General features: G+C 43.9%; 1 protein-coding gene across 5 annotated transcripts in view; it reads left to right on the top strand.

Moving 5' to 3' along the window:
- The window catches only part of ECE1 (endothelin converting enzyme 1), a 4,237,764-nt gene that overhangs the window by 3,871,996 nt on the left and 341,581 nt on the right, over nt 1–24,187 (top strand). The window lies entirely within an intron of this gene.

The raw sequence follows: 24,187 nt of genomic DNA, 5'->3' as shown, positions 1-24,187 counted from the left end.
TGGTTTCCATTGAAACCTTTCACAGTCTTTCAAGGAAAATTTTGGGGTAAGGCCAGGGAAAGTCATAGAATCAGAAGGCACGGAAAAGTACCTGATGAAGAAGGTAGAGAATGTTGAAGCCCTGCCTCTACACCTTTTGAATATATTTTATAAAATGGACATTGTGCAAAGCTGTTAATTGTTTAACTTTGCATTAAAATGTTAAGCAGTCATTTTATGCAGTTTAGTATGAGTACCATTAAGGTATATATTCTTCGGTACAAAGTACGTAGGGCCTTACATACCAAATGACATGGTGAATAGAATATTGTAAGTTGGTGAAGTTTCAGTGACTCTGTGACTTTATTTTTTCTGCAAAGATAGAATAGTGCACATACACCCTCTTAGTTTGCTTACTAGCAGCTAACACACAAATAAACTAAGGATATATGCTCTCTGGATATAAATAAACTAAGGATATATACTCCCTGGGCCCTGTTAAATAAATGATAGACTGATCTACTTACTGTTGGAAAACTGTGTGTATCCTCTATGAGAGTGAGAAAGATCTAAACACAGGTGTCTGCTGGAATGGCAGCTAGGATTGCTAGGCAACAGCAGCCTAAGAAGATACTAGTGCGCAGATGGGCAAATGGCTCTTCTGAAAACATTGCAGATACATTAGGAGAGCATAAAGTAAATGCGTACAGATTAGTACATCTCATAATAGGTTCATAGTTCAATACTCTGCTAGCTACCCCTGTAGGCTTTTTTAAACCGAACCAGTTTCCCTTTCAAAGGTAAAAATCAAAACCTGTACATTGTGTTTGTGAGGCAAACATCTTAAACATTATACAAACCTCCACCCCACTGATAAGAGAATCACAGTGATTAAAAGCAAGTGAGAACAGTAGCCAGATAGAATCACAGTGATTAAAAGCAAGTGAGAACAGTAGCCAGATAGAATCACAGTGATTAAAAGCAAGTGAGAACAGTAGCCAGATAGAATCACAGTGATTAAAAGCAAGTGAGAACAGTAGCCAGATAGAATCACAGTGATTAAAAGCAAGTGAGAACAGTAGCCAGATAGAATCACAGTGATTAAAAGCAAGTGAGAACAGTAGCCAGAGGATTGGTTTTCAGAGGCTTGGCTTAGAAATGAAATTCAAACATAGACAGTAAAGTACAGTTTCAGGCAGGATAATTAGTCAAATAATTCACTCTTGCTCATAGGTTCGGAGATTCGTACAAGGTTGCTAGGCTAATAGCCCTAGAGCTCTTACAAGTGTAGCCATATTTATCCTGAGTTGCCCCAATTGGTGGTGGTTAGGCGAATGAAGTTTACAGAGTTAAGATTCTATGGTAGTTATACCGACTTCCTCTGTCCAGGAGGGACATAGGTACAACCCCAGGAAAGAATTTGCAGTCACTTATCCATTGATCTAGACTGTGTTTGAAGAGGGTCAGGGAGGGGCTCTGTTTCATCACATGAAATGACCGTATCTGGGAGATGTATCTGTCTCTCCTGCATGACCTGTTCATGTCAGAGGCAAGGTTAAGATCCCTAGAGCTAGTAACCCTCCTGCAGTTTAATTTCCGAACGTCTAGCATTTCCATCAGGGCTGGGTCAGACACTGCCCTGTAAGTCAGGCACAGGTAATTCCTTAGTAACCTGTTGGAGGCAGAATACAGTGACAGGGCTTTCATTCTTTCCATGTAAGACTTGTTTTTTGTACCCTGTAATTTCTTGGTGAGAAATGTCTGTGGTCTCTCCAGTTGTTACAGGTGTCTGGTGAGGTACGTGCAAAAGGAAGCATTGTATTTGATTTATCGGTCTGATGAAGGCCAAGTCCTTAGATCCAGATGGGATGCCTTTACTTTTACGATATGCCAGATGGAAGGGTTTCCTTACTACTGTAGATATGTGGTGGTCAAAGTTCAGGTTGCTATCAACGTCAGTTCCAGATCACAGACCACTGGGTCTACACTTGAGGTACTGTCTGTAATGTAATTAGCAGGAGGGATTACAACATTCCAAAAGGGAATAATAATGCATTTTGCTTTAATCCATGGCTTTCGCACCAATCATTTGTTTGTGTTAACCCTGTCTGCATTATATTACCATCATTGGGGAACTCGATAATTTCTCCCAATTTGCAGTCATCGGCGAACTTGGTCAGCCACAGGCTATCCAAATTTCCCTGGACTTAATGAGAAATTCTGGTCAGTAAGGGGCCCATCACAGAACCCTGTGGTATGCCACTGGTGACTGATCTTTTGTTAGAGGTGAAGTCACCCAGTTTGACGGTATGTATCCTGTTATTGAGCCAGTTGCCTATCCATCTGGTAATGTAATGGTTAATTCTCAAATGGGAGAGTTTCTCTATAATACCTGAGTGGGGGATTGTGTCAAATTCCTTGGCTAAGTCAAAATAGGTGATATGCACGGTCTTCCCCTCATCCAGGTCCTTGGTTGACTTCAAGAAAGTCAACAGACATGAGCTACCTTTAACAAATCCGAACTGGGTAGTGTCCAGAGTTTGGAAATTATCTACGTCCTTGCTAATATGGTCCATAATGATTCTTTCCATGGTCTTGCTGATGAGACTGGTCAAGTTTAGGAGTCTATAATTCCAAGGGTCGGTTGATGGGTCCCCCTTTATGCAGAAGGATTACTGTTGGTGTCCTCCATTTCACCAGAGCATCACCAGTTCTCAGGCTGTGGTTAAACAGGGATCCAGGTGAGTCTGCCAGGTCGTTTTACGTTGTTTAAAAGGTGACTTGGGATGTTGCCTGGTCCCATTGATGCTGTGTTTTTGGCCTTGGAGAGTGCCGAGATAACCTGCTCTCTTGAGATAATAAAGAACAAAAAGTAAAGGACTCCTCCACGGAAAGTACTGCCAAAAAATCCAAATAGTAAATCCAAAAGTAAGGCAAGTACTACCACGCTGTGTATGAAGCAACTTCACTTTATTAAAACAACAAAATCAGTATCATAAGTGCTTTCGGGTAAATACCTTCATCTGGTGATAAAACACTAGTAAAAACATGGTATCTAATATAGTACAACACAACCAATGAATATCAATAGTTTACCCTCCTTTTTGCTAGAGCTAGTTTTAAAGGGACAGTATAATTTAATCCTGGGGCTTTATCAGCTCCCAGTCTAAGAATTCATTGCATCTCTTTATATTCAGTTTCATTATACAAGTCACCCATTCTTTGACTTCTGTTTACAACGCATATAACCATAAAGGCAAACACATGATCACTATGCAATTCTATATGCTTGTACAGTGCATTGTGTAGTTTTCTTAACCTTATGTCTGATAGATGCTTAAAAATTCTATCTTTAAATCTGCAGTTTGTTTTTCCTACATAATATGCAGTACATTGTTGACAGTCTGCAATATAGACAACATTTTGCATATTGCAGTCTGCATACATATTCAACTCGGGTTGGGAGGATGGCCTAATGGTTAAGGTGTTTGCCTTACACAAACAAAGTGCAGGGTTTGAATCTCACAAGAGATAATTGGCTAGGCTTAAAATGGCTTGCAAGAGCAGTTAGCTTAGTAGTAATCTATGAACCTATGAAAAAGTACTTCTTGTTGGTCCTGGGGTGTATAAAACAATTTCATTTGTAAAATGTGCTTACAGGCTTTACGATGTAGGCATGTAAAGGTTCCCTTCATGATGCTTGGATTTTTAAAATGCATAGGTTCTTAATATAGAATATCTTTCAAGTTTTTATTTCTTTTAAAAGTAATCTAGGTTGTGTCCCTACAACTCTAGTTATATTCTCATCTGTTAAAAGAATTCTCCAGTTGTCTCTAATTATATTACATATACCACCTATATCATTACTGTATGTTAAGCTTATTTTCAAACCTTCATTAGTTTTTTGAACCTGTGCATCTACCTTATTAGGCCATTTTTTGCATCTCTGTAACCATGGATTTTAAGTTGTCTATTTCGCCTTCGTTCTTGCTGTTTGGGTTCAGAGCCGATCCTCGTCTCCGACTCGACCATCTTCAATAGTTCGAGAGCTGTTTACTGGCTCGAGGCTACCCCTTATCCCATGATGCCTAGCGAAAGCTACCCAGATCTCATTTGCCGCTTCAGCTACGAGGTGTGTCGTTTCTGGCTCAGGCTTGTATACTTTTGTATATTTATATTTGTTAAAACTTCTTAAAACTAGAGTATACTTCCCCTTATAGTTTTATTCTCTGTGGGTGTTGTTTGTGGACGTCGCTTCTTTCCGCAGTCCCTTTTTTCTTAAGAACTCGTTTAAATTAGAGAGTTCCCCCCCCCCCCTCCCTTAGGGCAGCCGTTTAACTTAGAGGCTCTCCTTCCCTTCCTTTTTACTGTATTAAAAAAAAAAGAAAATATGTTTGTTTAGTACTGTAGAAATTTTTTGTCTGTATTGTGGTACTTGGATTGTGCGCAGTGGAGAGTCATGTCCAAGGATACGAAAGTTTCTGGCTTCAAAAAGTGTGACTCATGCTGTCAGAAAATGTCTCTGACAGATGAGCACACTGGTTGCGTTTATTGTTTGGGCGCTGTTCACCTGCAGGACTCTTGTTCTATTTGCCACACCTTTAGTCCAAGGGTCCTGCAGGAGCGCAAAAACAAGTTAATCCTTTGGGGTTTATTGAAGCCTCAGGATTCACCGGCAAAGAGTTCTCAGCCAGTGAAATACCCTAAATCTGTCAAACCATCGGCTCCACCTTCGGAGCCAACTCCTGTGCTGGAACAACCAAGTATGTCTGTTCTGGCTGGCACTGACAAGACAACTCCTCCGTCAGCTCCATCAGATGTTTCGGAGCTGTGACGGAGCCAAAAGAGGCTGAGGTCCCCTTCTTTAGAGTCCATCCACTCAGCGCCTCGGTCACCATTATTACAAAGTGAACGTAGCCACCATTCTTCACACTCCTCTCGATCCTCTAGGCTTTCAGATCATGATGTGGAGAGAGTAGTAAGTAGGTTGCTTAAGTCACAGGCACTAGCTAAATTACTATCCAGCCCACCTCAACAGGTATCTGCTCCACCCGCCTCTATTTCCATTCCTCCTCCGACTCCATTGAGTTCGGAGCTGGAGTTCGTTGGTGTGTGGGTAGTGGAAACGTCCGCTCCGATCACAGTCTCTCCTTCAGCTCCGATTACCTCGATTGTTCCTTCTATTGAGGAATCTGGACACCAGGGCTCTCTCGGTTCCGAGGGGGGAATGGCATCGGACCCTTGTCTGACCCCGATGTTCTTCGTGTTTCACTGTTGCAGTCATTACAATTGGGTTATCCTGCTGGCAGGCTACCCTCAGTCGGCCTGAATTCCAAAGTCTAGGTCCGGCGTCGGTTGCTGTCGCCTCTTCCCTGACGTCAGTGACTGCAACAGTGAATACATTCGAACATCTACATTTATGGTAAGTGTACACAACTGTACTTTCTCTCCCTTGGATCTTCGGCACAGGTGAGCTCGGCTCCAACATCGGCCTCGGAGCCATCGCCCTCGGCGCGGAGAAAGATTCCTATTTCTTCATAACTGGAGCTTTCTCTGCCTTGAGGTTGGGACACCTTCGAGGTCATGCGGAGTGTGCTGTCCCCTGAAACAGCTGCACTACCAGCTCCATCTGCTCCGTCCCCCATAGTGTCTGTGCCAACCTCTGCTCCTCCTCTAGACCCCAAGCATAGGGAACCGATGCCCCAGGACACCCCATTGGGTGTTCCCTCTTCTTCCAAGGCCTCCCCTGATCACTCAGAGGAGCCCCCTCGGAAGAAGTGCAAGAAGATACAGATTTAGATGAATTGGAAGGGTCCCCAAGGTCCCCCTCTGAAGAAGTTCGGACATCCTTGAAATGCTTAGGCAGAGGGGGAACTGGACTTCCCCTAGCCCCTACCGAGGATGAGTCTGTATTCCTGGATGCATTCTGTTCCCAAACTTCCACCTCCTGGGTTTCTCCTCCTTTCGACCCACTCATGTCTTTGGTGGTTCGAAAGGCTTGGTCAGCTCCAGGCACTGTGGAACCAACTCCGAGGAGACCTAACAAATTTATTACAGCCCCTTCAGGATAAGCAATTCCTTTCCAAAGGTGTGCCCGGTGATGCTATGGTGGTAGCAGCAGCCACCAAGAAAGAGTTAGCAGAAACCTCTTCATCTGTTCATCCCCCTAACAAAGAGTTTCGGACAGTCGACCGATACGGAAAGCGAATGTTTGCTTCAGCGACCTTCTCAATGAGGTCCCAGAACTATCTGTCATTTTACTCATCTTCAAAGGGATCTCCTAAAAGAGCTTGGAGATGCCCTTCAAGATCCTACAGCTGAGGGAGTACAAGACAAAGTAGCTTCCTATATGGCGACTCTTAATTCCATAGTCAACTCCTCCATGAGGCTGATTTCCTATGCAGCCCAGCCAATGGAGCGAGCAGAGCCGCTGGCACAGGTGTGGCCCTCGGGAGACATTCTTGGATGCGGCTGTGTCAGTTTGTGGAACCCTTTCAAGCGTCCTTCACCAGTACTCCCTTTGATGGCTCCTTTCTCTTTGGGCCTCAGGTGAAAGACACGTTTACCAGGTGTGAGCAAGAAGGCAAGACTCTCTCTGCCGTGGGAGTCTGTTTTTCCACTCCCTCTAGACCTTACCCCAAGGGTCAGAAGAGTGGGAAGATGTGGTTCCGGAAATCCCAGGGATCCTTGCCTGACACACTTGGTGATTTTTCTTCCAGAGGCAGAGGGGGAAACAACAGTAACAGATGCCACCCTCGTGCCAGAGGGGGTCCGCAGAACCAGGGTGAAAGAGAATCCTTCTCTGGCAAGCCCTTCCAGCATCCCTGAAGGGTTGTCCAGCTGCTCACCTCTGGAGGCAGTTGGGGGAAGACTTTCGCTGTATCCAAAAGCCTGGCAAAATTTAACAAGAGACAGATGGGTACTATCCATTATATCCGGAGGTTACAAAATTCCCTTCCATCAATCCCTCTTACAGTCAAAAAAGGCCCTTCCAGATGTTCCACCCAATCTGAGGGAGCAAGCAGTCATAGAACTTTCAAAACTGCTAGAAAAAAGAGCCATTCAGGAAGTCCCGGCACCAGCTTGGATCCGTAACTTACTCAAGATTCTTTTTGGTACCAAAAAAGACAGGGGACTGGAGACCGATTCTGGATCTCAGCAGACTAAACAAATCTGTACAAAGAGAAAAGTTTCGGATGGTCATGCTACAGTCCATTCTACCCTTTTTGGGTCAGGACAATTGGATGTGCTCGATAGATCTTCAGGACTCGTACTACCATATCAAGATGGACAGACGCTCCAGGAGATTTCTTCGCTTCTGCGTAGGGGCCAGTCATTACCAGTTCAGAGCTCTGCCCTTTGGTCTCACCTCAGCCCCCAGGGTGTTCACCAAGTGTATGTCAGTAGACACGGCTCACCTGAGGCATCAAGGATTCCAGGTGTTTCCATATCTAGACGACTGGCTCCTCACTGCTACCACCAGGCATCAACTCTTACAAGCACGGGATTATACAATCACATCATGCACTCAACTAAGCATCACAATAAATTTCGAAAAATCTGCCTTTTGCCCTGTCAGTCTATCACTTGCATAGGAGCAGAATTAAACACAAGGGGAATGTTTGCAAGATTACCACTGGAAAGAGTTTCCACAATTCATCAACAAGTGTTAATCCTAATGCAGAGCAAAAGGATTCAAGTTAGATATGTCCTTCAAGCTCTGGGCTCCATGGCAGCTGCCATTTTTCTAGTTCCATTAGCACGTTTCCACATGAGTATTCTTCAGTGGCTTCTTTTCACGCAGTGGTCCTTTCAGGAGCTTCCCATGTCTCACATGATCCTGATTACAGAAACATGCAAAAGGCACCTGTCTTGGTGGATGGACTCCCCACTAGTGTCTCAGGGCAGACCTTTCATACAGCCTCCACCAGTAGCCACAGTAACCACGGATGCTTCCCTGGGTGGGGAGGGGCATTATCTGGGCAGGACAGTCCAAGGCACTTGGCAACCTCACGAGTACCATCTGCACATCAGTGTCTTAGAAATGAGAGCCGTGCTTCTGGTGTTGCAAGCCCTTCAAAACTGTCTTCCTTCCGGGACCATTGCAATTCAAACAGACAACATGTCAATGGTGTGGAACATCAACAAACAGGGGCGGAACCAGGTCCTACCCCCTGTGTCGGGAGGCACTCAGACTGTGGCAAAGGGCAATTTCCTCCCAACGTTTTCTGGTTGCGATGCACATCCCTGGGAGATCCAACATCATAGCAGACAGGCTCAGCAGAGCTATTCTCATGCCTTATGAGTGGCCTCTGAATCAGGAAGTTGTGGATCTTATCTTCCACAAATGGGGACAGCTTTTCTGCAATCTGTTTGCCACCCTTCTCAACAGCAAATGCAGCAACTACTACTCCCTTCTTCTGCTTCCAGGTCACATACCAGAGATGCTCTAGTCCACGATTGGCCTCAGGGACTCCTTTATGCTTTTCCCCCCATTTCCCCTAATACCAAAACTCAAGCAGAAAGCAAAATTGTTGGGTTGCAAAATGATCCTCATTGCCTCTTATTGGCCTCGACAGATATGTTTTCTGTTCCTGCACCCCTACTTTGTCGATCAGCCCTGGATTCTGGACCCTTTTCCAAATCTTCTGATTCATCAGTCAGGCGGGTTGCATCAATCCCTCCAAACACTCCAGCTTAAAGCTTGGTTACTCTATTTCCAACCTTAGCCAGTCTTCCCGGTATATCCCCGGCAGTCCGTGATGTTATCGTTTCCTCACATGCGTCTACTATGAGAAAAACATATGCTAGTAAATGGAAACGGTTTTCTTACTGGGCAGAGTCTAGAAATGTGGATCCATTCTCAGCCCCAGTCCATGAAATTCTTGAATTTCTAACACAACTTTTTCAGTCCGGTGCCGCTTCCACTACTGTTGGAGTACAGTTAGCGGCCATTTCAAATTTTCATATCAGATTGTTGAATTCTAACATCATGTCTCATAAGCTCTGTAAGGCCTTTCTGAGAGGAACATCTCTACTTAGACCTCCAGTGAATGATCCCTCTCGTCTTTGGGATCTTAATTTAGTCTTAACTTCCTTAATTTTGCCTCCTTTTGAACCGGCAGCATCATGTTCCCTTAAGTTTCTGTTCTGGAAGACAGTTTTTCTGGTTGCCATCACTTCAGCTAGACGTGTCTCAGAACTTCAAGCACTGTGTGTTCGTCCTCCTTACCTGGTGTTTCACAAGGACAGAGTTTCTCTGAGGACCAATCCATCCTTTCTTCCTAAAGTCTGCTCAGAGAACAATTTAAATCAATCCATAGATCTCCCAGTATTCTTTCCCAATCACAGCAACAAGGCAGAATACAAGCTCCACCAACTGGAAGTTCACAGACAATTGTGTTTTTACCTTCATAGAACTAAAGAACTAAGAAAGTCAGACCAGTTATTTCTCTCTTATGCCTTCAACAAACAAGGCCTCCCAGTTTCCAAGGTGACCTCATCTAGATGGTTATCTAATACTATTACCTTTATTTACAAGTTACGGATTAAAGAGTTACCAGCTAAACAAAAAGGTCATTCTACCAGGGCATTAGCCACCTCCATAGCTTTTCAGTCTAGGTTGTCCATAGATTCAATCTGTGCAGCTGCCACGTGGGCAAACCCTCATACCTTTATCGCTCATTACAAGGTGGATATGGTCTCCTGGAGCAGAGCTGACTTTGGTTCCACTGTTCTGAAGAGTCTGTTCCAATGAGCCACCCAGGATGTTAGGTGCTAGGAATGCTGTCCCAAACAGCAAGAACGAAGGCGAGATAGACAACTTAACATAAAGAAGTTATGTACCTACCATAACATTTCATGTTAGTTGTCTTCATCTCGCCTTCCTTCTTGCGTCCCTCCCTCCTTCCCCCGTCCTAGTGGACTGAGAGGAGTTGTGGTTTTCACTGGCTGAGTATTTTTTTTCCTTATTGCTCTTCTGGTCAGGTTTTTTCGTAACCCATTCTATAATTAGATGTATTGAATAACCAGTTTTTAGATAACTGGTTTTCTCAACTTATGTCTGGGATTAGCTATTACAAACGAGATCTGGGTAGCTTTCTCTAGGGATCATGGGATACGGGGTAGCCTCGAGCCAAGAGGATCGGCTCCGACCCAAAACAGCAAGAAGGAAGGCGAGATGAAGACAACTAACATGGAACGTTATGGTAGGTACATAACTTCTTTTTTTGCACTTTGTTTTCTGTAGAGACTGCTGTTGTCCATTTCCTTTTTCCGTAGATGTTTACTATAGCATTGTGCATGAAAATTATTCTTTAAAGAGTCCAATTCCTGTGTAAAGGAATTTTCATTCGTACAGTCTGGATATTCTACAGACTTGTCCCTTGACTATGTGTTGGAATACATGTCTTGGGTGCATGCTGTCAAATCTAAGTGTGCTGTTGGTCCAACAAGGCTTCCTGTATAGTGGTGTCTCTACCTCCACATTTTCTTAGTAATAATAACTGAACTGGAGTAATTCAATGAGAATCTGAAGAAGCTGGTAGTAGACTCTAAATAGTTAACATAGGATGTTAATTCTAATGTGGTGACCCCCACAAAAAGAAAACATCGTCCACAAATCTATTGTACAAGCAAAGTTTGTTTTTCCAATCATGTGTTGCCTCATATATCACCATATCTTTTCAGTATGCCAGGACTAGGTTAGCATACGTGTTCGCACAAAGCATACCCATAGCTATACCTCGTCTCTGGCAGTAATACTTTGTTTGACAAAGAAAAACATTGTTTTATAATACTAGCCTTAATAAGGAACATAACTGTATATGTTCAACTATATGTATATTCACCTTTTTGTTCAGTATTTCTTCTATGGCAGTAATGCCATATTGATTTTCTATGACAGTGAACAAATTCTTTACATCTAGGGTAACAAACATGTAAGAAATGTCACTGTTCTCTTGTAAGTAAACACCCAATGATTCCAGAAATGTAGCAGTATCTTTCAAAATTCTAGGAAAGGTTTGTAGCATTGGTCTGAGAGTACATTCTAACCATATAGAAATATTTTCTGTTGCCCAACCCCTACCCAATATTATGGGTCTCATGCGTGGTATTTTGAGATCCTCATGAATTTTTGGTATGGCTTTAAAGACTGGAACTCATGGTCTATCAAACCCGCTTTTTTCCATGTTAAATAAAGATTTGTGCACTTTTTGTATATAATAATTCACCATTAGTGGTGACAGCTGAAGAAAAGTCAGTTTGTCAGCTATCAATAGATCTATTTGTGTATTATAAAACTCCTTACTAAGTACAAAAACAGGACCGCCCTTATCAGCAGATTTTATAGCTATGTTGGTATTGTTCTTTAGCTCTTGTAGTGCATTTCTGTGTGGTCTAAGTTAAAATACATAGGCCTATGTGTATTCTATAGATACTGTTCAATTTCACATTCACATGATTTAACAAACAACAACAGTGTAGGATTTAAAGTAGATGAAAAAGTGCTAGGTTGTTTAAATACATGACATGTTTGAACACTGTTAGTGTCATTAAACATTTGCTTCAACATTACATTCCGTGCAAAATGTAGCAGCTCAGGTATAGTGCAAAAATCTGTCCTTGTACTTGGTACAAAATTTAAACCCTTGCTTAACACTGTTAATTGTAATTCAGAAAGAGAAGTACCTGAAATATTATGAACATTGCAAAGGTTGCATGCATTATCAACAATCAATTGGAGGTCCGTCGTCTCTTGTAGTCCTTGTCCATGTGATGTGAAAGCTCTTCTTCTGAGAATTCTTCTTCTTCACCGGTGCTGGTAATGTGAAGAAAGAAGAAGAGGGAGAGAAGGAAGCAGGTGTAACAACATATGCAGGCATCTTGGCACTTTGTTTTGGTTTGGCTCTCATTGTGGAAAAGTCCAGCCAGTCTCTTCGAGACTCATCCATTTGGCCAGCTGTAGTGCCTAGATTAATGTCCACAGATGTTTCTCTTTCAGTCACTGTCTCAGTGACATTAGTAGTTGCTGTTTCATGGTCTTCTGTGAATGAAGAGTGTAGGGCTGCTTTAAGTTAGCAAAGACTAAGCATTCTTTTTCATGCTGTTGATTAGGTGCAGGTGTAGCTGCTACATCATTTGAAGCATTCTATGCTCTTTCTTGAGGACGAGGCCAAAGATTTTACCTGATGAAATATCGCGATAATCGTGTTGTAATTTCTTTAAATTAACTTGTTGAAGTTTTAAATCATAGTTAGCTACACATAGCATGTCCATAAGTCTGTTTTTATGGTATTCACTTTTGTAATCTCTTTCCAGCTGAATATGTAGGTCTTCAGCTTTAACAGTGCATCCGCTTCAGGTTGAAAAAAGGAAATAAGTAAATTCATATGCGATTTACTAGTTTGTAAGTTAATACGCTGCCAGCAACTTGGGATAGCATTCCCCTTGTGCTGGCATGCATAAAACACGTAAGCCTCTTGGCACAATATTGTTCTTAAGACAAGTTTCAAAATAAAATCTGTGCCATTGTTGGTATTTTAATTTCATTAATGTATCTTGCAAAGATATCATTGACATAGTAAATTCAATCTCACCTCTTTGCCTGTCTTGTATAGCATCAGAGAGCAGAGTGGATGTCCCAATATCCGTGTCTAACACTGGTCGCCATGTTGGAAATGACCAGGTCTAGGGTATTGCTGCCCCTGGTGGGGGTGTGGATAAGTTGATCCAAGGTGTTGGAATTTATGAATTCCAGAAAATGTTGAGCGAAAAAGTTGGTACATGAGTAGTTTTCTCAGTTAATGATGGAGTAGTTGAAATCGCCCATTATGAGGGTGTTGGGTTGTACCCTCATATTTTCCAGTGTGTCAAGAAATGAGGAGTGGGGAATCCTTTGGCATGGTGGGGGATCTGTAGCAAGTTACAATTTGGATTGCAGTCTTGCCCAGAGTTAGTTGCACTTGGATAATCTCGGATACATTATGCTGAGCAACTAACCTGGAGATGTGGATATCCTTAATGAATGTGGACACGCCTCTGCCTTTAGTGTTTTGGTCCAGGTTAGGTGGCCGAAAGGTGTGGTATGAATTATAGCCTGGTAATCCAGGGGTACTCTCTGGAGCCTTGAACCAGGTGTCTGTCACTGCACAGATGTCGATGTTCTCCATTTTAAGGTGTGCCTCGAGTGAATGCATTTTGAGGTTTAGACTTCTAGCATTGAGTAGCATTACCCTCAGATTTTGCTTGCTTGTACCTGTTACGGTGGTAAATTTGTCATTTGAACCTTGCCTAAAAAGGGGACTACAGGGGTGGCAAGAGCCTTAGCCAGTATCCAGAATCCCAAGGGCAGCAGGTGTAGGCCATCTCTGGCAAAGCATTGTGGTCTGTTGATCATGTCATCCCAGGCAGACAGATGCTGGAGCCCCTTAGAATGACACCAGAAGCTTAGCCAGTTGTTGAAGTCAATCATTTTGTCCTTGTACTGTGGTATCATTCTAGGTTATGGCAGGATGCTACTCAGTGCTAGGGTCATACCTGCCTGGTCTAAAAGATTGGAGAGCTCCTCCATGTCTCTTTTCATGTAGTCCAGGGAGGTATGTCTCAGGTCATTCACACCGACATGGACAAAGACAGACTCATATTTGTACTTGTTGTGGCGTGACCCGAGTGTGTGCATTATGTTATGTTATGTTGGGGCAGGGACACAAAGCACTGGTCTTACAGAGAGGATGCTTGAGGACTTAGCATGGACACTCTGGCCGAGGACCTACCCCTACACCTGTACCAGTGGGGAATCTTATTGGGGACCTGGAGGGAGGCAGTTATAGAGAAATCCAGACCCCGGATTGAGTGTGTTCTCTGTGTGCTCTTAAGGGAAACTGTGCTGGATTCAGAAAGGTCTGCATCTGGAAATAGTGCATCCATTTATCTTCCCTCTCTAGTGTCAGTGCTGAGGTTTCAGGCCCATTTATCTTCCAAGTGCACATCCCTCTCTAGTGTCAGTGCTGAGGTTTCAGGCCCATTTATCTTCCAAGTGCACATCCCTCTCTAGTGTCAGTGCTGAGGTTTCAGGCCCATTTATCTTCCAAGTGCATATCCCTCTCTAGTGTCAGTGCTGAGGTTTCAGGCCCATTTATCTTCCAAGTGCACATCCCTCTCTAGTGTCAGTGCTGAGGTTTCAGGCCCATTTATCTTCCAAGTGCACATCCCTCTCTAGTGTCAGCGCTGAGGTTTCAGGCCCATTTATCTTCCAAGTGCACATCCCTCTCTAGTGTCAGTGCTGTGGTTTCAGGCCCATTTATCTTCCAAGTACACATCCCTCTCTAGTGTCAGTGCTGAGGTTTCAGGCCCATTTATCTTCCAAGTGCACATCCCTCTCTAGTGTCAGTGCTGAGGTTTCAGGCCCATTTATCTTCCAAGTGCACATCCCTCTCTAGTGTCAGTGCTGAGGTTTCAGGCCCATTTATCTTCCAAGTGCACATCCCTCTCTAGTGTCAGTGCTGAGGTTTCAGGTCCATTTATCTTCCAAGTGCACATCCCTCTCTAGTGTCAGTGCTGAGGTTTCAGGCCCATTTATCTTCCAAGTGCACATCCCTCTCTAGTGTCAGTGCTGAGGTTTCAGGCCCATTTATCTTCCAAGTGCACATCCCTCTCTAGTGTCAGTGCTGAGGTTTCAGGCCCATTTATCTTCCAAGTGCACATCCCTCTCTAGTGTCAGTGCTGAGGTTTCAGGCCCATTTATCTTCCAAGTGCACATCCCTCTCTAGTGTCAGTGCTGAGGTTTCAGGCCCATTTATCTTCCAAGTGCACATCCCTCTCTAGTGTCAGTGCTGAGGTTTCAGGCCCATTTATCTTCCAAGTGCACATCCCTCTCTAGTGTCAATGCTGAGGTTTCAGGCCCATTTATCTTCCAAGTGCACATCCCTCTCTAGTGTCAGTGCTGAGGTTTCAGGCCCAGCATGGAGACTTGACAACATCATACTGTACCTAACTGACCAACAAAAGGACTTTATAAAAACAAATATATGGTCAATTAACACGCTGCAATATAAATGAAGGAAAAGTGAAGGCAATAACTGTAAATTATGTGCCTGTTCCTGTAATGGTGCAACAATACGCTTTTCTTTTGGGGCGCACTCAGATGTGAGATTTAGGGGTGTGGTTAAAGCAAACCAACATGAAACAGCAGTCGAAACATAAATCACGCAGAAGATCATTCATAAAATTAGGCAATGGAAGACGATGACTGTGGAAAATGGTGATAAAATTCAGGCTGTTAAAATGTTTTTGATCCCAGTGGTGATTTATGCAAGGCAGGCTTTCTCCTTCTGCTTCCAGAAAGAAATAATGGGCCAAGTTACATGAGGAACTAAAGGAATGTGTACAGGAAGGTAAAATGGAAAGGGTGGCCTGGAAAAAAGCAATTATCTGTTTAGAAATTTGGGGGGTGGGGGTGTTAGTGACGCAAGTTTTGGAAGAATATTACAAAGCATCCCAACTCTGACAAATCTATATAATACAGTTTGCTGATTACATGTCAGAATGGAAACATATGATGTCTCCACAAGGAAGTTTTAAGGGGGACCCCAGAAGAATATTGTTGGAGGCCTATGAGAATGAACCAAGTGGAATATGCACATTAAAATATTTGGTTGACTGTAGAAACCAGTTATTGATACAGAGAGACATTAAACAGTGGGAAGAATAGGGTACAGCCAGTAGGAGGTACAAGTCTGAATAAGAGGCTAGATCTTTGGGAAGACACCACACATCAGTGGGGGAAACCAGAAGATGGCCACAGTTCTGGAGGAAATTCTAGAAAGGAGCAAGGTCTTAATGAGGGAAGAGGCTAGGGAAAGGTTTAATCTGTGGGAAAGCGACAGACTAATGTACTTCAGTCCAGTGGCAGCTGGTAAGGAGATTTTTCCTGAAACAAGGAGTAGTACAGCACACACACCAGAACTTGTAAAATATATTGTAAAGGCAGCAATGGAGTTTGCTCACAAGAAGCACTTTATCAGCAGAGCTTGTAAGTGTTGAGTAAGGCTTGGATTTTCTCAATTCGAGGTGCTGGGACTACACCAGTGTACCAGGGTGAATGAGCATATTTCAGCACAGGGATGTGCACAGATATGTAACATGCCATGGTGTGCAACAAAGTCAAGTAGATGTAGAATATTTGCATGAAAGTGTTTCCAAAGAAGTTTTATACCCCAGCAAAGAATCCAGCATATACTCCCATGTGTAAACGGGACATATTGAGAATGCACACAAGGTATAGAGGGTAGCTGGGATCATATTTTCTGGGAGTGTGAAAAATTCAATGCTCTTAAACAGGGATTACAGACTTTAATAAATAAATATACCAGGAAAAAACATCTCTCTAAAAGGGGAATGATGTTGCTGAGCTGCTCTAACTCAATAAAATCCAAAGCAGATTCTACACTGGTGACTCAAATACCATTGGTAGCCAAGAAAGCAGCATGTAGAAACGTACCAACTTGTCATGAAGTTAAAGTAATTATGGATGAAGTGAAGGATCTTGGATTGAGCCTGAACATGCAAGAGAGGAGCCAGCTTCTGAGTACTAAATAAGAAGTAACTTGTGCGTCAGATGCATAATGGAGATACATAAATCTAAGTTATATTAGCATTTATTCAGACTAGGACAGACTCTAAAAGCCACAAAACAAAAAATGACAAAGATTAAGTAAAAAGCAGTGGTCATGCAGAACATGTTAGACCTCTAGTGTGAAGAGAACTGGGTATTTGTATATATAGTTCTTTCTATTTACTTTGTATTTTTCTTAGCTATTTAGTTTAATTGTTAAACATCCAATTGAAAACAGAATGTTCCCCATAGATGTGATTCTACATAAATGTGAAGGTGACATAATTTAAATTAAATACTTGTAATCCTCAAGACAGGAATACATCTATTTAAGCTTTACAACAAGGATAATTCAATGGTATATAATGTAATGGCCTAATACGGAGGAACTGGAGCGATGTGCAGCATGCATGAAGATTGCACATTGCACAAAAGTTGATGGTGTGGCACAAATTATTAAAAATTCAAAACCTGAAGTTGCAAAAATAGGGATTCAGCAACCAGTGTGGCTCATAGGTTCATACAAGGCTATCTGCCCTAGGGCATTTATAAGCCTAGCCCAGCGTTTTGTGGCTTTCGCCACCCCTTTAGTTTGAAGGATACTATGCCCATTATTTTGCTGTGCCTCTGTCAAGCAGTGACACTGAGGTTATCCCTGGGGTATACCTGCGATCTCCCATCCATTGGTCAAGATTTCTCTTGAACAAAGCCAGCGAGGTGCTCTGCCTCACCTGTACCGGGATTTTGTTCCACAGCATAGGGAGTCTCTGGGTGATGAATCTGTCCCTCCAGCACGTCCTATTAATAGCCGTGTTGAGGTTTAAGTCTCTTGCCCTTGTAGTTCTGATGGATTTAGATCTTTTGAGGTGAAGCATGTTCATTAATTCCGGGTTGGACATGGCCTTGTATGTCAGGCATAGGTCACCTCTGAGCAGACGGTAAGCAACTGAATAGAGCTGGAGTTCCTTCAGTCAGGCAGCATAAGACATATTTTTGAGACCCTTTATCCTTTTGGTGAGGAACTTTTGGGGCCTTTCCAATTGCTGCAGGTGTCGGGTCAGATACATTCCGAATGGGGCATTGTACTCTATCATTGGTCTGATGAGTGATGAGTACAGGGGAACGATGACCTCCCTTGATCTAGATGTGAATCCCTTCATGATCAGGTGGGCAATGTAGAAGGTCTTCCTAACTACTTTGGCAATGTGAGTGTCAAACGAAAGGTTACTATCAACCTGGGTCCCCAGATCCCTGATAACCTCTTCTGTGCTTAGTGGATTGACACTTGTATGGTAACTAGGGGTAACCTTGTTTTTCCCGAAGGGTATGACTATGCATATTTTGGCATTTAACTTTAGGCCATGGCTCTGGCACCAGTTATCCGTTTCTATGAGACCCTTCTGAAGGATGTCTGTGTCAGATGGGTTTTCAACTATGGTGCCCAGTTTGCAGTCATCTGCAAACTTTGTCAGCCATAATCCTCCTGTGCTTGCTTGTACTTCTGAAAAGTAGATGCCGAACAAAAGTGGGCCCAGGACTGATCCCTGTGGGACACCACTTGTGACAGGCTTGGTCTGAGCTTTGAGAATGGGGTGGGCCTCATAATGTTGTCACAGCTAAGCCTTCTGCTGCTTATTTTTATTTGTACTTGTTTTCAGGTTAGAGCACTGATCTCCATGGACCATTTCATACTCAGCCCGTGAGCAGCGTCTGGTTGTCACTTAGCCAGAGTCTCACAGTTAGGCAGTGGAGGCTTGTACAAGAAAACTCTGGTAACTAATGCAGAGAACAGCTCTTCTCAGGATTTAAGAAAGTCAGTGGGGATTAACTAGACAGATTCCTAGTCTTGTAGTCTCAAGGGGGCTTGGAGAAGTACTTTGAGGAGAATGCTATACGTGAGAAGAGGGGATTTGTCAAATCATTTTATGGGAAGAGGTGCTGGTAACCTTGATTTGCTTTGAGCTAGGGGTCTAAACCTCCACATTTTGATAGAGTGGATGTCCCTATAACTCCCCTATACTCAGCACTTATCCGTCCCATAATTGAGTATAATGCCCTGTTTGGCATGCATGGTATTAAGCCCCAGCAGCAATTAGGGAGACCTCAGAGTTTTCCAACAAAGAAGATCAAAGGGCTCCAGCATGTGCCTTACACAAACTGACTAAAGTCTCTGTCACTATACTCAGTATTGTATAGATTTCTTAGAGGAGACTTATGCCTGGCCTGCAGAGAAATACAAGACCCAGACCTAATGAACTTGCATATCCGTAAATCAAACAGGACTAGGGCTACCCATTCCAGGGATCTAAATATGGCCTGTGACTAAAATAGGACATACTGGAGGGACAGATTTACCTCCCAGTAACTGCCACATCTTTGGAACAGGCTACCAATTCATGTGAAACAGAGTTCTCTAGGACACTGTTCAAGAGGAACCTGGATGAGTGGATGGGGCACCATAAATTCTTACTGGGGATAGAGCCCACAACACTCCTGGATATGGGCAGTCATCACCAAATGCCATCTTGGGTATTGGGTTGCATTTAAATGGTATTACATTGGGTTGAAATGACTAAAACATACCCAAACAAAAGAGACCTCTGAGGCAAAAACACACACAAATTCCACTGCCCACCACACAACACGTAGTCCACACACATCTGTCTCGCAGCCACTAAGGCCTAAGTATATAAACCCAACATATTAGTCATCCATTGTGAGACTCCGATGTGCCCCTCACCAGACTGGATAAGGAGAAAGTCACAGTTAGTTGTTTGTCAGGTGCCAGAATCTACCATATCACCCATGCATTGAAGTCTATCAACAACAGGTACTGTTATTTAGTCCAGGTTGGCTGGAATGACTTGAGACATACCTCCCTGGACTATATAAAGAGAGGCATGATTGAGCTCGCTGAATGTGTGTCCCAGGCAGGTATGTTCCTAGCCTTAAGCAGCAATGTTAAGTTGTCTATCTCGCCTTCATTCTTGCTGGACCTTTGCAAAGACAGAGACAGGCCTCCGAGGTCCAAACAGGACTCGTTGCAGCTGGAGCCAGCATCCGGTAGCATTGGCTACGTCGGTAGCTTTTCAGGCTAGACTTCCAATGGAATCTATTTGTGCTGCAGCAACATGGGCCACTCCTCATACCTTCATTTTGCATTACAAGTTGGATATGGCCTCCAGGAGTCGAGCTGATTTTGGTTCCACTGTGCTCAAGAGTCTGTTTCGATGATCCACCCAGGGCTAAGGTGCTAGGGACGCTGTCCCATCCAGCAAGAATGAAGGTGAGATAGACAACTTAACATTATGTACCTACCATAATGTTCCATGTTAGTTGTCTTCATCTTGCCTTCTTTCTTGCGTCCCACCCTCCATCCCCCTAGCCTGGTTAGGACCGAGAAGAATCCCTTTTGAGGCCTTCTTCCTACGGTTGACCTTGTTTTTAGGTTACATCCTCCTCTGTTTGTAGCACTGTAGGTAAACCTCTGGTGTGAACTAGTGTGTTTTTTCCATGGTGTTAGCTTTTCCAAACGAGATCTGGATATCTGACGCCTAGCATTGTGGGATAAGGGGAGGCCTCGAGCCAGTAAATAGCTCTCGAGCTTTAGTAAAAGGCCGAGTCGGAGCCAAGGATCGGCTCCGAACCCATCCAGCAAGAAAGAAGGCGAGATGAAGACAACTGACATGGAACGTTATGGTAGGTACATAACTTCTTATTCTACCATCACCCAGAATGATGCCTGAATGCACAAAGAAAATAATTGACTTTAACAATTGGCTTAGTTACTGGTGTCATTCCAAGGACACCCATTACCTGACAGCCTGGGGAAGACATGACTGACATACTATGGTGCTTTGCCAGAGATGACCTGCATCTGTCTCCTTTGGGCTTCAGACTCCTGGCAAAGGCTCTTGTCTCCAAGTCTTTTTTAGGCAATGCCATGAGGTCAAAAGTACCAATATGAAAATTTCATCAACCTGCAAATTAAAGGTCATGCTGCTAAACGCTAGTAGTCTAAACATGAAACTGCACTCATTGCAAGCATTCTTAATCCTGGAAGATGCCTACATTTGTGCAGTCACAGAAACCTGGTTCGGACCAGCAGAGAGCACCTCAGCCATACCAGGTTACTCATCCTATCATACATTCAGATCCCAAACCGTGGGTGGCAAAGCAAAAGGAGGTGGAGCTGCAATAAATATAAAACACACACACACTTCCAGGCTGGTCAAACAGTATGACGCACAGTAGACACTCCAGGTGCAGTTATTGATTGACAGGACCCCTTATTTAAATCGTAGCTAGCTAGCTATAGGCCCCCAACTTTGACTCAAGATTCCCACTCCACCTGTCTGGACCCTGATTCTTGTGACTTTAACTATTCAACCGTAGATTGGAAGAACTACTCATGCTAAAACAAGTGCCCAGAGATTCCTTGATTTCGTCAATGCAAATACTTTGGACCAGCTGGTTGATACCTCTATGCAAGAACTGAAAACATCTTGGACTTTGTGTTAACCAACATGAGTAACCACTGCAACATCCCTACAGTGTTGTCCTCCCTGTTAAGATCCGACCACAAAGCGGTCACTTATAAAGTCACCATCTCCCCTGCCCCCCCCCCCACCTAGGGTTAAACAAAAAAAAATTCTCCAAAGCTGATTACAGCCTCCTGAGGGGAAGTATAAACAGCTTCACAGCTCCCTCCAAAGGAACTGGCACGTATGTCCAAACCTACGCCAAAGTACTGTACAAGCATTTATGTAGCTGCATGGAATCAGGAACCTGACAGGACAAAAATCCTCCTCCTCAAGGAAGAATAAACTTGTCTGGTGGGCATCTGTTCTTCCAATAAACAAAACATGCCGGAGGGATAGGTTCTTGGCCCAGAGACTCCCCAGACTCTGGAATAGATTGCCCATACATGTCAAGCAGAGTGCCTCTTTGGCCCTCTTCAAAAGGAACCTTGACGATTGGATGGGAGAAAGGAAATTCACCCCGGGGATCACATCAGTCGCCCTGCTAGACAGGGGTCCAGGGAAGTAAATAGTGTGGGAAGAAATAGCCAGGGAATTGTTATGGCTAGGCTTGTATAGGCCCTAGGGCTCATAGCCTAGTACCAACCTATGAATCTGCAATAAATAAACTCTATAATAAAAGGAAAGAATTGCTGTCCAGGGCCAAGAAGGAGCAGGTGCCTAACTGGAAGCAATCTCTCCGTAGCCTGAGCAAGCAAATAAGAGCACTAGTGAATTCCTACAAGGCAAACTTAGAGTCCAAACTGGTCTCATCTACTAAAGACAATCACAAGGCTTTCTTCACTTGTGTCAAGGGAAGCACCTAGATCTGCTCAGAAGTGGTGGTCAAGGACACCACATACACAAATGCCGTAGATATAGCCAACCTGCTGGCAGACAGGTTCAGTGAAAACTTCCTCTGTCCCCACATCTAGGGAGCAAGTCATCACTGCCCTCTCAAAGGCAAAAATACAGCTTCCATGGAACCCAATAACATCCCAGGTTGCATCCTACATGAACTTAGGCAGGAACTTGCAGCACAATTAGGCAACCTATTCATCCAAAGCCTGAGTACTGCCTTTGTCCCAACCAAATGGAGGACAGCCACGGTCATCTCTTTGCACAAAGGTAGAGTATCCATTGATCCAAGAAATTATAGACCCATCAGCCTAACTAGCCTGATCTGCAAGACCATGGACTGGATTATCATGGATCTCATTAACAAGGACATTGGCAGCCTCCAAACACTCGATCCCATGCAGTTTGGTTTCGTCAAAGGGAGGTCATGCCTGTTAAATTCGGTTGACTTCTTTGAGACAGTCTCCAAAGCCATGGATGAGAGGGAAGACTATGCACATACTATTCCCCACTCTGGTGTAATAGATAAACTCTGTCAACTAGGCATCAATCCATATGTTACCAGATGGGTAGCAAACTGGCTCACTGATAGAACCCACCTAGTCAAAATAGAGGAAGCCACCTCAAGCAGTCTACCCATAATGAGCAGTGTACCCAGGGATCTGTCTTGGGGCCTTTTTTGTTTAGGATATACTTTTTGGAGGTGCAGGCCAGTGGGCTGTGGCTGACCAGGTTTGCAGATGACTGCAAGCTGGGCACCGTCATCAATTCCTCTAGTAATGTGGACATCCTGCAAGAGGGTCTCAACCAAACAATTGACTGGCACCAGAAACATGGCCTGAAACTGAATGCCAAAAATGCATCATCATCCCGTTTGGGGAGAGCGATAACCCCCACAAATGATCCCATTAATAACAAGGTCCTAAACACACAGTTGTGAAGGGACTTGGGCACCCAGGTTGATAGCAAACTGACCTTTGACCACCATATTACCTCTTGTATGGAAAGCTTTCTACACTGCCCACCTCCATTAGTAAGGGTATCGCATCCAGACACAAGGTGGTCGTAACATCCCTGTATTCTTCCCTTATAAAACCCATTACTGAGTACAATACCCCTTTCAGCATGTACCTCACAAAGCACAAGCAGCAGCTGGAGAGACCACAGAGGTTCCTCATCAGGAGAATCCAAGGCCTCAAACATCTACCCTACACAGATAGGCCCTGTCCCTCTTTTTAGTCTCCTTCAGAATCCTCAGAGGTGACCTCTGTCTGGCATACAAAGCAATCTCAGACCCCACTTAGATTGGGACTGTTGCATATCTGCAAGTTCAGCTCCACTCCAGTAACCCGCACATGCAACCTCAACCTGGTCTGTGACATCAGTAGGACTTGTTGGCAGGACAGAGTTGTCTCTCAGAGACTACCCCTTCTGTGGAATAGACTCCCACTCCACATCAAGCAGAGTACCTCATTAACCCTTTTTAAGCGTAACTTGGATAACCGGATGGGGAGCAGAAAATTACACCCCTGGGATTCCCCCTGTGTCCCTCCTGGATAGGGACATCGGGTGCTGACTTGTCAGAATATGGGCCAGATTCTTGGGTAGGCTTGTAAAAGTCTCAGGGCCAGTAGCTTAGTAACTTCCTATGATCCTAGGCTTGAAATGACCTCTGAGTCGATAGCCTAGTAATCTCCTATGAGCCTATAAAGAAAAGGCAAAAGTCTAAGCATATGGCGTCTACTCCGAGGGATCCACAAAAGGAGTGGCAGGACTTTACTCAAGGCTTGTTCAGTGCCTTGATGGAGTTGAAGCTTCCTCAGAGGGGTTTCAGTTCCTGCTGCTGTACCCCTATGAGGACAGTGATCCATGTTCTTTGGACAGGAATTCTGATTCTGAAGCTGACTTCTTGGCCTGTTCCTCCGTTACCATCACCTTTTGATTATGGATCTGAGGAGGTGGAATCTGTCAGTCCTGATTCTCCTTTGGAGGCTTTCTTTTGCAAACACAGTCCTGCACAATATAGCATTTCAAATGGAGTTTCTTCCAAGTTTCAGATGTCCAGAAGAGGTATGAGTTGTTACAAATGGACTCTCTAAACCTTCATCTGTTCCTCCTATGTTGGCTGCTGTATTAGATTCCTTTTCTGCTGCTTCCCTGACACCAGATTCTCGGCCTCCAGCTCCTAGAAAACCTGATACATTCTATAAAGTGC

Source organism: Protopterus annectens, chromosome 2.part1 (genome assembly GCF_019279795.1).
Source record: "Protopterus annectens isolate FY-2018-M chromosome 2.part1, PAN1.0, whole genome shotgun sequence".
In the NCBI taxonomy this organism is placed as follows: domain Eukaryota; kingdom Metazoa; phylum Chordata; order Ceratodontiformes; family Protopteridae; genus Protopterus; species Protopterus annectens.
This window is presented reverse-complemented; position numbering and strand designations above follow the sequence as displayed.